At 43.5% G+C, this 13,329-nt stretch overlaps 1 protein-coding gene across 5 annotated transcripts in view; it reads right to left on the bottom strand.

Moving 5' to 3' along the window:
- The window catches only part of WDR89 (WD repeat domain 89), a 32,895-nt gene extending 19,859 nt beyond the window's left edge, over positions 1–13,036 (bottom strand). For 2 of the 5 annotated variants that reach the window (XR_005955851.1, XM_041476366.1), the window contains exons 1-2: positions 12,806–12,868; positions 11,606–11,702 (exon numbers count right to left, since the gene is read on the bottom strand). The gene's annotated coding sequence lies outside the window, so the exon portion shown is untranslated. The other 3 variants (XM_041476369.1, XM_041476370.1, XM_041476367.1) reach the window with 3 other exon arrangements.
- Positions 13,037–13,329: the final 293 nt, after the last annotated feature.

The raw sequence follows: 13,329 nt of genomic DNA, 5'->3' as shown, positions 1-13,329 counted from the left end.
ACACGTTCCTGACAAATGTCATCCATTTGGAAGGCAAGCTGCAGTTGTTTAAATATTACTGACTATGATAGAGAGTATCTTTCAATAAGCAGTTTCTACAACACTCATGTCAGAGCTTTTACTGCTGGGGAAGGTGAGGGAACTCTGCAAATACCCAGCAGTTGTAAAAAGCCAGAGTCTGCAAAAGGAGGTTCATTCAGTTTTAATATTTTCTGGGAAATAAAATTAGCTCAACACAACTCATAAGCTTTTGCCCAGAATGACTTAACTACAGCTATTCTGAAATACCAGAAAATGATGTTCATGTTTTCAGACAGAAATGCAATTTCTGCCATCAGGAAGGTGAAGGTTCAATTCTATTTCCACTGCAACAACTCAGACTTGTGTTCGATGGCAGCCAGGTTTTTGCTAAAAACTCAGTAAAATGTCTGCTTTAGCAAGAAAGTCTTCAGACTATTATGAAATTATGATTGAAGGTTATATAAACAATTCATGCTCAAACTTCAGGGTGTAGCTGCCAGCCCTTCCTTTTCAGAAGGGGAAGTCACTGTTGTATTTTGATGGGAAAGTTTAAATGGCAGGAATAGGATCTGTGTTAAATTTATGAGACAAATAGGAAACAATGGTCTTCCAAACACAATAGAAGATAACTAAGCACTGGACTGCAGCCACCTACAGAGCACACGGTCCTCTGCACTGAAGCACTTTCAGTTCCTTAAGTTCAACAACAGAGGTATCTATTTTCCAAAGAATCCTTTGGCAAAATCAGAGTCTTTGAAATGTTTGGGACACAGCACAACAGCCAGTTGTGATGATCAGAGAGAAGAACTTTGTTTGTATGACAAAGTCTCTGACACAGACTCTTACCAACAGCCTGCTCTTGGACTACTCCAGTCTCAGAAAAAAATCACAGAGGGCACTGGCCAAAAGCTCTTCTTTCCCCATGGATCCTCCTCTGCTCAGAATGTGAGTTAATTCATTAAATTCAGGTTTTTCAGTTTCTCCAGCCAAGTCTGGATCTACAGTCTCAACACTGACAAAATCCAGGGGACGTCAAGGTGCCAGGAACCTCCACCAGTGGGGTGACACACCAGCACCTGGCTGAAGGTGTCTGGCTCTGGCACTCACTTGTGCTTGACACAGAGGTGAATCCCATCCTTAGGGATCACCATGCCTTACGTGGAACAGCTGAATCTTTCAGCTGCATCCACACCTGCACCCCCCGAGCCAGGAAAAGCCACTTTTTATAAATTAAACCTGAAACTTCTATCAGACTTGGAACAACACTCAGAGGATGTGTTCTATGAATTAAGTACACACTTACATGCAACCCCTGCACATCTCCTGGATACCACAACTACCAGAAACAATAAGCTTCTGGAAGGACACTCAAAACTCATTACATCTTGGGAACTCAGAAAAAATACCATTCTCTGAAATAACCTAAAGTATTTTGACCTCCAGGGCATCCTACAAGGCTCCTTTAAAAAAGAAATAAACTCAATGTTTAGAATAGAAGGCACGAAGTGGAAGTGATGCCAAAGAGGCAGGACAGGATTTCCAGATGCCTTTGTTATGTGCTTTTTACTGGTGGAGTGTGGAAACAACCACACAGCAAGACTAGAAGCAGACAGCTGTGCTAAAGGCAGCCCTTTCCAATGGTGGAGAAATGAAAAGCAAACACCTATCTGCACAAACTAAACTTAACATTGTCCCAGCACTTACTGCTGTGCTGTTTGTCTAACATTCTAATCGTTGGAGCTTCAGTTCAAGCCAACAGGCTCATCAGTCCTCTTCAATCCAGAATGTTTTTCAAAAGATAAACCAGCAAATCATAAGTTATTTCCCTTTTCCTTTGAGTGGTGTACAGAAGATGCTGCCAAGTTGCATAGTTCTCCTTTCCAAAAGGGAATGTTAGCTCAAAAATATACAGAAATACAGCTTTTCCTTTGAAAAATACATGGAAAAATGTGGAAAAATGGCACATTCTCAAAGATTTAATCACTAACGTAAGAGTAACTTACGAGTAGGAGGGCAGAAACACGTAATAAAAATGAAAAAGACCTGTAGTTCTGGCAATCTTCTCTGCAGAGGTCAAATACCAAAAATAGCAAGGGATCTGAACAGCAGCAGATGAAATCTTGCACTGTTCTTTCCTACCATAAACAATACAAACAGACCCTCCCTTTATTTTCACAATTATTACAAGTTCCAGAGCAAGCTGAGAGCAAACCCTGTGCATGCACAGGACATGTGGATTGCATTGGGGAGCAGAGCTGCCAGGGCAGGGAGAACACACCAGGGCTGCACCTCTCCAGGGCAGGGAGAACACAGCAGTGCTGCACTGCCCCAGTGCAGGGAGAACACAGCAGTGCTGCACTGCCTCAGTGCAGGGAGAACACAGCAGGGCTGCACTGCCCCAGTGCAGGGAGAACACAGCAGTGCTGCACCTCTCCAGTGCAGGGAGAACACAGCAGGGCTGCACTGCCCCAGTGCAGGGAGAACACAGCAGGGCTGCACTGCCCCAGTGCAGGGAGAACACACAGCAGCCTGCAGAGACCTGTCCTCACTGGCACCACTCCCCAGCAGAAGACAGACCAGCACATGACCTGAGCACAGAGGGGAAGCACAAAAACCCCTCAGGAACGCTCAGTTTCTCCAGCACGCACTCTCCCATAGCTGGGTTTGTTGTTTCACCCAAGCAGAGGGAGAAGGGGTTTTTCCAGCATTCCCATAAAGCCTGCTGAAGGCAAAGAGCATTTAGTCATCAGGCAGGAAGGGAATAAAATGCACGAGAGGCTATGCTAAAGTGCAGAGACAAGATGTAACTGCCAAGAGAATTATTTCATCCTCTCCAATCAGCTACATCTTGCTTCCAAATGTAAGGCACAGTCAGAAAGAAGCTCCGTGTAATTCTTCATTTGCAGTACAGAGAAAATTGTATCAGAAGAATAAAAAGGAGGAAAAAGATAAAACACAAAGTCTCGGGGAAGATCAAAAACATTAGGTCTACCAAGCTACTTGCCTTTCATGAAATCAACTTGTGCCCTCCCACCAGGACTGAGCTTTGGGGTACAATCCTGTTTAGCAATGGAGAGAGGAGCTGTAGGTTGGAGAGAGAACCAAGGAAATGGCCTTAAACAGCATTGGCTGGAGGGAAAAAGTAAGAGTCAGAGGTAGGAGAGAATAAAGGGAAAAAGGCCCAGGTGCTCAGTGCTTTGGGATTCAATAATTTTAAAAAAAATTAAATGGAAACTACAACTGTTCTGAATTCATCTTTTGGGGACATAAGCAACTGTTCACATCAATGCAGAAACAAAACCTTTTTTGAATATTATACTGGACATCCATAGAGAGAATGTGAAAACAACTTCTGAACTGGATCAAGCATAGCTTTAAATGCATAGATCACAAAAACCATACAGTGACTATTTTCATCAAAAGAAAACTTTTAATTTTTTTTTTGTTTGGTGTAAGATTCTGCATTCAAACTAGAAAGATCTATCCTGATTTTGCATCCAACAATGGAAAATATGGTGGAGATCTACAGAGATCTAGAACATTTAGGCATGCCTTCAGGTCCAAAGTGCAATTAACATTCAAGCTTCAGTAATTCAAAGCCTATTGACAGAAATACATGAAACAAAGAGAATATCAGATGACCAATTGAAAAAATGTAGAATAATCCAATCTACAAAAAAAAAAAAAAACTCAAATAAGCTAGAAAGCACTATACAAAATAATAGGAGTGCCAAATTACAAATTTTGGCTTCAAAATTAAGGCAATTTTTTAAAAATATGATGCTCAGATTGCTAACCTACCTTCTCTAGAACAATTTAGAAGACCCTGACACAAACATGGGAAACACAGTTTCTAAATACTCTAAGAAACTGTGTAAAACAATGATTCAAACACATTTGAGAATATCCCTTTTCAATCTTCTCTTTTCATCCAATTCCACGCCTGTGACACAGACCTACTAACAGAGGAGCCACAAAGGAAGCTGTCCCTGAAATCCCACTCTGCCATGAGCAGCTGGACCCAGCCAAGAACCTCCCTGTGAGGGGGAGCTTTCCTTGTAGTGACCTCAGCAGGCAGAGGATGTGACTGACTGCATCCAGGTGTGGGTGAGGTGGTCATCCAATAAAGGAGTAATAAGAGGATAAGAGATGCTCTATTTTGCTCTCATGGCTATTCTCAGATCAAGCTGCAGCAGAAGCAATCCTATTTCATAAAAGCAGGTCTGAAAGGGTCCCAGGCAAAGGGTAAATTAGAGAAAGAGATACTGCAATTGGGCTATTTGTATTCTAAATTCTATATATTATGTTTTTTTTTTTTTTTTTTTTTTTTTTTTTTCTGGCACAGAATACTGTCTTTAAAGACACTCTGAAAGCTCATCTATGCCCAAATTGCACTCTCAGAAGCTTCTGGAGAGGTGAACAACAAATGGATTCTGGAGAACAGGGAAACTGTCCTAGTGCTGGGCTCGGGTTTTTGCACTGAGACATGGGAGTCAAAGATGAGGCTTGTGCCTGCTGCCTGTAATGGAACCACAGCTATCCTGCCAGTCTGCTACAAACCTTGAAGAGAATCCAAGTCTCAGCCTTCTGCACTTGTGCTTATCTCATCAGACCACAGGCACCACAGAAAAGTCATTTCCTTTCTCCTGCGAGCACCTCCCACCGAACACATCACACCGAGACGACTTCTCGTGACCACAAACACAGGAAAGAAGATTCAGGACTAATCAGCCTCTCAAATAACGGACAGACACAGCTGCTGGAAATCAAACACAGAGGGTACAATGGTCACCTGCATGTAGCATTAAGTTTTGATCCATTCACACTTCAACACAGCAGCCACGAGCAGCTCAGAGGAGGGTCATGCTCACCAACAGCATTTTCCTTTGTGAAGAGGTCCAACAGCTTTGCTGTCTGACTTGGCACTAGAGCTATGCACTGAGATGGTCATCTCAAATCAGACAGAAATAAAGTATTTACCTAAGTGGATTTGAACAAGAGCCTGGCCTACAAACACTTCCCAGTCCTGACTGTGGCAGAACAGCTTGCTGAGCAATTCCCAGCAAGGACCAACATTCACTCCTCGCTTTCCCAATCAGTGAAACAAGGAGAGTGTTTGCCCAACTCACAATCCTTGTGCACACAAACATTAGTGAGTACAGGCAGCAGCACACTTTCACACAAAAAGCCCTGTTCTGAATGTCTACACTACAAGATACAATGCAGAAGTCACTGTGACACCGTGGTGCACCTGCAAATTCCACAGTCAGAAAGTGCTCTGATGCCCTTTCAAGTTTGGGATTACAAGAAAGGACTCCAAGGGTGATGAATTTCAGGGCCATTTTAAGCTGAACAAAACACCACATGAACGGACAACACCAGTGATCCACCCTACAGAGAAAGGTGAAAGGAAAAAATTACTTGCACAGCTGCATGAATAATTTAGTGACTCTGAAACAACACCATTTATTTCCTTCAATTTAGACACTGCCACTTACTACCAGCATCCTCATATAGAAGAAACCTGGAAATAAGTAAGAAGTCTTCCCAATGATTAATAAAACTTGCTGAAATTCTTCCAAATTATTTATTTCTACACCACAGGAAGCCTGGGAAATTTCAGCCTGAATTTAGCAGCAACCATAATAAAAGGATATAATGAAACTTTGCTGTAACTGGAAAAAGAGTTTCCACTACCACACACTGGTGCCAAAATACCTACAATGACATAAAGTCAATGTTTTATTTACTGGAATACTTCAGAAATTCTTTCACAACAGTAATTTACCTTAAGTACACTTCATTATCAGAGTTCATTCTTCAAAACACAAGCTATTATGTTTTCAGGACTCTTTTCTTAACAACCCAAGCTTAAATCAGTCACTGCTGAACAGATAAGAAGATTCCCCTACACATGCACATGTAGGGGAATACAAGATAAACAACACTTTTGTGCTTGGTAATTCTCAGCCCCACTCTAACACCACTGCCCAAGCAATTCTCTGCAGTTCCAGATCTATTCCACAGGCACAAACATCTGCCAAGCCTACGCAGGGAAAATGACTTCTCCTTTTCCTCATCGGCTTCCCCAGAACTTGCAGATCACTAAGGTGTCTCTGCCAGTCACATCCCACAATATCCTTTTTTTTTTTTATATTTAGCTACTCCAGAACATCCCCACGTCAAGGTAATTTGTCAGACCCTCTCCAGTTTCAAAGCAACAAGAGAAACCTGAGAGCCCTGTGTACCCGTGACAGTTCACAGACTATCAGTTTCCAAAACATGCTCTTTGTGCACAGGCTGACAGCTGGAGGCTCTGCTGAATCTTTATCATGCCCTAAGCTCAATTTTCAATGCTTTGTAGCAGACAAAAGGAAAAGATGTCATCTAAGTGACAACAGGAAGATGGAAGAGGCTGAAATAAAGGGATTCAGAGCTATGTTGCCTTCATCCTGATCAGGAGAATTCACTTTTGAGTCTCCACAAAAGATGCTAAGGCATTGAGGATGTGGACATTGAAGCCATACAAGGCACTCTCTTCAGCTCTTTGTTTTCAGGAGCCTTTAGACACTGCTTACTCTTGAACCATACACGGAACTCAGCAGCAGCTTTACCAATGCCATAAAAGATTTAAAAAAAAAAATCAGCTTTTACTTTTCATGGCACTCAAATGCACAGTGATTTTCCATGCTCCACTGGAAGTTCACATTCACCTGTTTTTTCACTCTTTAAGTGATTTAGGACTCAGTCACAAGAAATAAAATCATGAAAGGGAAGGACAAAGGAGAAAATGGGCAGGTATTGATACTCCAGACTCTCTGATCAAGAGATCTTCTGCATGCAGCAGCACAGACAATCCCTGCTGGCAAAACCAGAACTCCATGTTTTTGTTAGGACCCACAAACCCTGAAGACCTAGGTGGGGAACTTTCTTTTCTGAGATCCTCAAACACCTTTCCAATGCCTTCAGCAGCCTGCTGCCCCAAAATAATGCAGGGATAAAAAGCAAAGTCGAGAGCTTTTTGCATTTTAATAACCCTGCTCTCAAGCCATGTTTGTTCTCAATGCTTAAGTAAACCCACATTTCACAGGGTCATAGCAGGCTCCCAGCAGTGCCCTTTGCTGAGGCCAATGTCTTGATAGCTAAGCCATAATCAAGTGCAGAGAAGGAAGGGTGAGACGATGCAGGTAATGGACTGTTTATTTCACAAGAAGTAGCTGGATGCTTTGCCTTCTGTAGCTTGGCAAAGACAGAGACTGAAGGGGATACAATTACTATCTACAAATACATCAAAGGAATAAATGCTGGGGAGGGAGGGGAGCTACTCAAGAACAATACTGGCAGAAGAGTTTAAAAGTATAAACTGACCATAAATAAAATATGGAGCAGAAATCATAAAGTTTATCTTACAAAATACTTCCCAGTTATAACAGTGGGGGTAAAAACTTTAACTGTCTTCATCTGCTTTTATAACCCCGCCAGCCTGGCACCCACCACTGTCCTTGCACAGCAAAGAACCCAAATAGGAAGGCAGACTGAGAAACAAGCAACTCTGAGATAAGCTGGCTCATTATTCCTTTCTGGAAGATACCACACTTCCAGGCAGACAACAGCAAGCCACAGTATTTGCTCAGTCCATAGCTCCAAAAGCAGCATTAGGAATTTAGTAAGAGGGCATGTGTGTGCACAGAGAGCACGCAGCTTCCAGCTTAAGGTGGCCTCTCTCCTAGAACTGTGGGGACAGCAGCCTAAGGAGCTGAGCGTGCCCCTCCACGCAGGCACGCCCAGTGCCAAGGGTTTGGGTGGAAAAGCCCAAAAATCTGGGACAGACCGCGGCTGTCATTCCGCTCCCGGCCACCGGGTGTCGCCAGTGACCGCCGCAGAGCAGCGCAGAGCGGCATCGCGATTTACCCCAGCCAGTAATTAATAATAATAATAATAATAATAATAATAAACCCGGGCGTTAATAAAGCACCAGTATGGTTTTTTCTTCCTTTTAAAAGCCTCTGTTCCTCAAATCAGACCGTTAACCAAAAATCACACTCTTCGCTTAGAGCTATCTAGCAGAAAAAACAGAAGGAAAAAAACCCAACCAAATTGAACTACGCCACGACTTTATCAGAGGTTAACAATACACACGTTCTTTATTAAAGTCTCATTTGGTGATTTTAATCCACAGATCTGGATCATTCAGACTTGATAACAATGTGAGATACATGACTGACCTGTGTGCATTTGTATTTGCTCTTGCAGCATCCACAAGTGCTGAGCTCAGAAACACCCAGCACTCACATTTCCTAGGGAAGAGGGACCAACAAACCAAAGCCAGCAACTACAAAACCCTTCCTCTCTCAACTCCTCCACTCAGATCTAACTCTCACAAACACTCCTGAAGCAGGAGTGTTCAATGCACACCTAAAGTAATAGCTGCCCAAGACATTAAACCACTAGAATTAACTTTTCTTTAGATCTGTTTTTCTCCCTTTCAAAACTGAGTCATGTATTTCCTTATATATCCTGGCAGACATTGAATAAACTGAAATCAAATCCTCTTACCTCAAAAAACTCCTTCATGAACTGCACAAAAACTGCAGTCAGTTAGAACTGCTACTAAGAGCTGTGTGTTTCTAAACAAGAAATTTTGCTTTCACAGCTGCTTGTCCCTTCTGATTGCACAAAGGAGTAATAGCACTTAATTCCAGCCCTCCCACTCACTGCCATAGCAACAAAGATACACAAATTATTATTATGAAAAGATCCCCAAATTACTGAAAAGTGAACAATACCTGAAGCTTCCTATTCCAGGTACTGCCAGCATACAACTCCAGTTTGCCAATTTTAACTTAATGCTGAGCTGCCTTCTCACCAATTTAACTGCTCACCAATTGTACAGCACTTTTGTATCTTATTTTTAATGAGAAGCTGAGCAATGGTTTTGCCCTGAAATAACAAGCAGTAGAAAAAAGATTCAGTAGTTACAGTGAGCTGCAGAGAGCTGCAAGTGAAAAGTTGTTAATCAGTTAAAAACACAAAAAAAAATTAAGTTTCTGCTGAAGAAATAAAGCAATTGCAAGAAAGGTTATAAACAATACAGCAAAACAATCATTTTACTTTAATTTTGGATTTGCATAATTTAATTCAAGTCAGCATAAGAACTAAGAAGAGTGCTTTAATTCACCTGTATTTTTACAGCTAAAATTCAGTTGCCATATTAAACAAAGAACCCTTTCATTTTGATTTTTTATTAGGCTTTCATTTATCTGGAAAAATACAGAATTAAAAAAATATAGCAAGTGCCCTTTCAAGGCCACAGTGCATTCTCATATAAAACAAATCTCAAAGAGGAAAACAAACTCAAGTTTTAGTCTCAAACTAAACATTAAGTTTAACCTCAAAACATTTTCAGCAATACAAACAGTGTGATAAAAAACAATACAAAACCCTGATAATATTAACAATCTGGAAGAAGGGCTTTCAGATGAATGTGAAGAAGGGGTGATCAATTCCAGTCTGTAAAGGGTATAAACAACAGTACAGATGGGTTATGTTGCAAAGGAGATCAGACTAGATAATGTAATAGTCCTTCTGGACTTTAACACCTGACAGAAACAGAATCAAAATTTATCAGATTGAAGAGTTTATAGCATAATATAGACTTGGAAAATGGACAGCTGCAAATATTTGCTTCCTGCCAATACTTCTAAATTATTTTGGTTGTTGAAAAGACTCAATCTATAAGACCTAGACAGAAAACACATTCTATGCTGGGACCTTCAGAACAGCCTCATGGAATTACCCAGTGTTTGTGCTGCTGCAATTTGAGTGTGATTTTTACAGCCCTGTACACTGGCTGAGCTGCTTCTTTCCCACCCCCACTTCCTCCTTCCTTCTCACTGAAATATTTTGTTAAAACTTGCATTGAAATATCAGCTAAGGCAAAAATACATCATAGGAACAATTCAATCAAGGCAATATTCTGGCATCAGACATCCTTCACTCCCAGTCTGGAGCTTTATTTACCAAAGCATCCATCTCTATCCCATTTCCCAGTCCCTCCACCTTCACTCACTTAAGAAGCTAAAAAAGCACTGTCTCAGTCACGTTCAGAAGTTACCTCCACATGCATTTAACTAACCAGCCCCAAATTAAATGCAGGAGGAAATAAGAGAGGAAAATGCACCAGCAGGAATTTATGTAACTCTTTTAACTCCTCTGTTGAAGGAAAGGGGACAGTTGCAGGGACATGAGAAGGGAAGAGATGAAGGAGAAGTGGGTGGTGGGTCAGGGTGAAGGTCCCTGAGGAGGGCAAAGGCACATTTGAGGTTGAATTTCCTAACCCCACAAGGGATTGGGCAATATGCTCTTTTTCTGCTTTTCTTGTATCCTCCATTGCCCATTTTGCACCTGAACTGCTCTAGAGTGCAAAAGCACACTCCAAAACCGTGCCAAGACCCTGATTCACAATTCTCAATGCTTCTTTTTAATGTCTGCTGTGAAAGCCACTAATGGGCTTGTCCTCACACAGGAGAAGCTGAGCCCCATAATAAACATCTTTTCATTCACCAAATAAACCCAAGTTTTAGATTGTCTGCAGAAGCAGCTTGGTATCAACACAGCTGAGCAGCACGGTAGTGCTGATTTCCTTATGTTTTGCTCATTTTCGCTCCAGAAAAGCTTGAAAATACCATTATTTTTTATACTTCCAGTAAAAAGCACAACAAAGCTGGAAAACGCTGCCAGCAGGCAACTACCATCTGGTCTCTCAGGAGACCTCCCACACAGTCAGGTACAGACCAGACCCCAGGGCTGCCCTGCAAAAATGATGCAGTGAAAGAAAAAAGCATTTTTAAAAAATTCATCTTGAAAGGTTGAGAGAATTGGGATTGTTCAGCCTGGAAAAGAGAAGGCTTTGGGGTGACATAATTGCAGCCTTCCAGTACCTGAAGGGAGCCTGCAAGAAAGATGGAGAGAGACTATTTACCAGAGCCTGGAGTGACAGGACAAGGGGATTTAAACTGACAGAGGGCAGGAAGAAATTCTTCTCTGTGAGGGTGGTGAGGCCCTGGCACAGGTTGCCCAGAGCAGCTGTGGGTGCCCCATTCCTGGGAATGTTCAAGGCCAGGCTTGGATGGGGCTTGGAGTAACCTGGTGGAAGGTGTCCCTGCCCACGGCAGGGGGTTGGAATGCGGTGATTTAAGGCCCCTTTCAACCCAAACCATTCTATGATTCTATGCTCTTTTTTAAAAAAGATTTTAAGCCACCTGAACATCATCAATCCATGCACAGAAGAACTCTTATGTGGAAAAAATAAATTAATATATTTATTTCCAGAAGGTCTAAGACTGCAGAATAAACAGGCAGGGCCCAGGTCATGCCAATGTATGCAGAGGCTGCCCAGGAATTCCAGGCCCACCTTTCCCTACAGGGCTGTTCCTAGACCCCATAAAAAGATATTTGGAGGAAAACAAACAGCTACACCAGTCTTTAACTCCAAACAAACAGAATCCAACATGCAAACTTTAAACAAACTTCTAGGTGCTGTAAAATCAGCATGTAGAAACCATGGGATTCACATAACACAAACCTGTTCAATCTCTCTGCTGACACGAACAATTATCTTCAGGAGCTGCTCTGCACACACACTTCACTGAATCTGATTATTCTCTCAAGCAGGAAACCCACTGAAATATGAGGAAAAAAAGGCATTAACATAACTTAGTTCAGAGAACAAAGTTTTTACAGACCTAAAAACCAGCATACTAAGACAAGAGTTTGTGTTTCTGCATTCTTTCAAGTATATAACACGTCTAGGAAAAATTTATTTAGAATTATAGGATTATAACCAATATGAGCCAGTAACGAAACACAGAATTGACAATTCCCCTCCGTGTATCTTGTAGGAAAAGTTAATTCTGCAACACAGTTTACTTAAGGATATTCTGTTCATTATATAAAATAGAAGTTTAGGATATGCATAACACAGCTTTGGCAGTAGTTTCTGTAACTACTTTTTTATTCAAAACCATAGAAAAGTTTCTTTTCCTTTTTCTCCCCAAAAGAGTAAAACTACCAAACAAAACCACACAAACTGCAACTTTCATTTCTTCTTCTGACCTCTTCCAGATTTGTTTGGGTGTGGGTTTTTTTGTTGTTTTAGACTGTCACTATCGTTAATAAAGATTCCCATCTGCACCAAACCCGGGTGAGGTCAGCGGGCGCTCACCAGCGTAACTTCCTAATACATAAATTGCATTAAATCACAACTCATTAAGGCTGGAAAAGCATTTATGATCCAGTCCAGGCATCAAGCCAGCACTGCCAATGCCACCAGCAAACCGTGTCCCCAGGCACCACATCCACAGGGCTCTGGACATCTCCAAGGGACGGGGATTCCACCACTGCCCTGGGCAGCCTGTCCCTGCCGGTGTTCCTTATCCCGATCCTTATCCCTGTTCCTGTCCCTGCCGGTGTTCCTTACCGGATCCTTATCCCTGTCCTGCCGGTGTTCCTTATCCCGATATTATCCCTGTTCCTGTCCCTGCCGGTGTTCCTTATCCCGATCCTTATCCCTGTAACTGCCGGTGTTCCTTATCCCGATCCTTATCCCTGTCCTGCCGGTATTCCTTACCGGATCTTTATCCCTGCCGGTGTTCCTTCCCCGATCCTTATCCCAGTCCCTGCCGGTGTTCCTTATCCCGTTCCTTATCCCTATCCCTGTCCCTGCCGGCGTTCCTTACCGGATCCTTATCCCTGTCCTGTCGGTGTTCCTTATCCCCATCCTTACCCCGGTCCCTGCCGGTGTTCCTATCCCGGCCGTGTCCCGGTCCCGGTCCCTGCCGGTGTTCCTTACCCCGATCCCTGCCGGTGTTCCTGTCCCGGTCCCGGTCCCGGTCCCTGTCCCTGCCGGTGTTCCTATCCCGGCCGTATCCCGGTCCCTGTCCCTGCCGGTGTTCCTGTCCCGGCCGTGTCCCGGTCCCGGTCCCTGTCCCTGCCGGTGTTCCTGTCCCGGTCCGGCTCCCTCAGAGCCGCCCCGGCTGCCGCCGCGTGCGCGCCGCGCGGCCTCTGCCAGCCCCGCCCCCGCCGCCCCATTGGCTGCAGCGGCCGCCATCTTCCGTCTACGGAGGCGGGGAAGGAAACGACGCACGGGAAGGGGATTGGTGCAAAGGCGGAGGGGCGGGGCCGGCGGACAATCGGCGCGGTCTGATTGGCTGGCGCAGGGAAGCCCCGCCCCGGGGCAGCGGGAGCGGCTGCGCTCGGCCATGCCGGGGTTGGAGCGCCCCGCAGGGAACGGGCACGGAAACGGGAATG

This window comes from Pyrgilauda ruficollis, unplaced genomic scaffold (genome assembly GCF_017590135.1).
Source record: "Pyrgilauda ruficollis isolate IOZ18807 unplaced genomic scaffold, ASM1759013v1 scaffold38, whole genome shotgun sequence".
NCBI classification, from domain to species: domain Eukaryota; kingdom Metazoa; phylum Chordata; class Aves; order Passeriformes; family Passeridae; genus Pyrgilauda; species Pyrgilauda ruficollis.
Note: the sequence above shows the minus strand (reverse complement) of the source record. Positions and strands in the feature narration are given on the sequence as shown.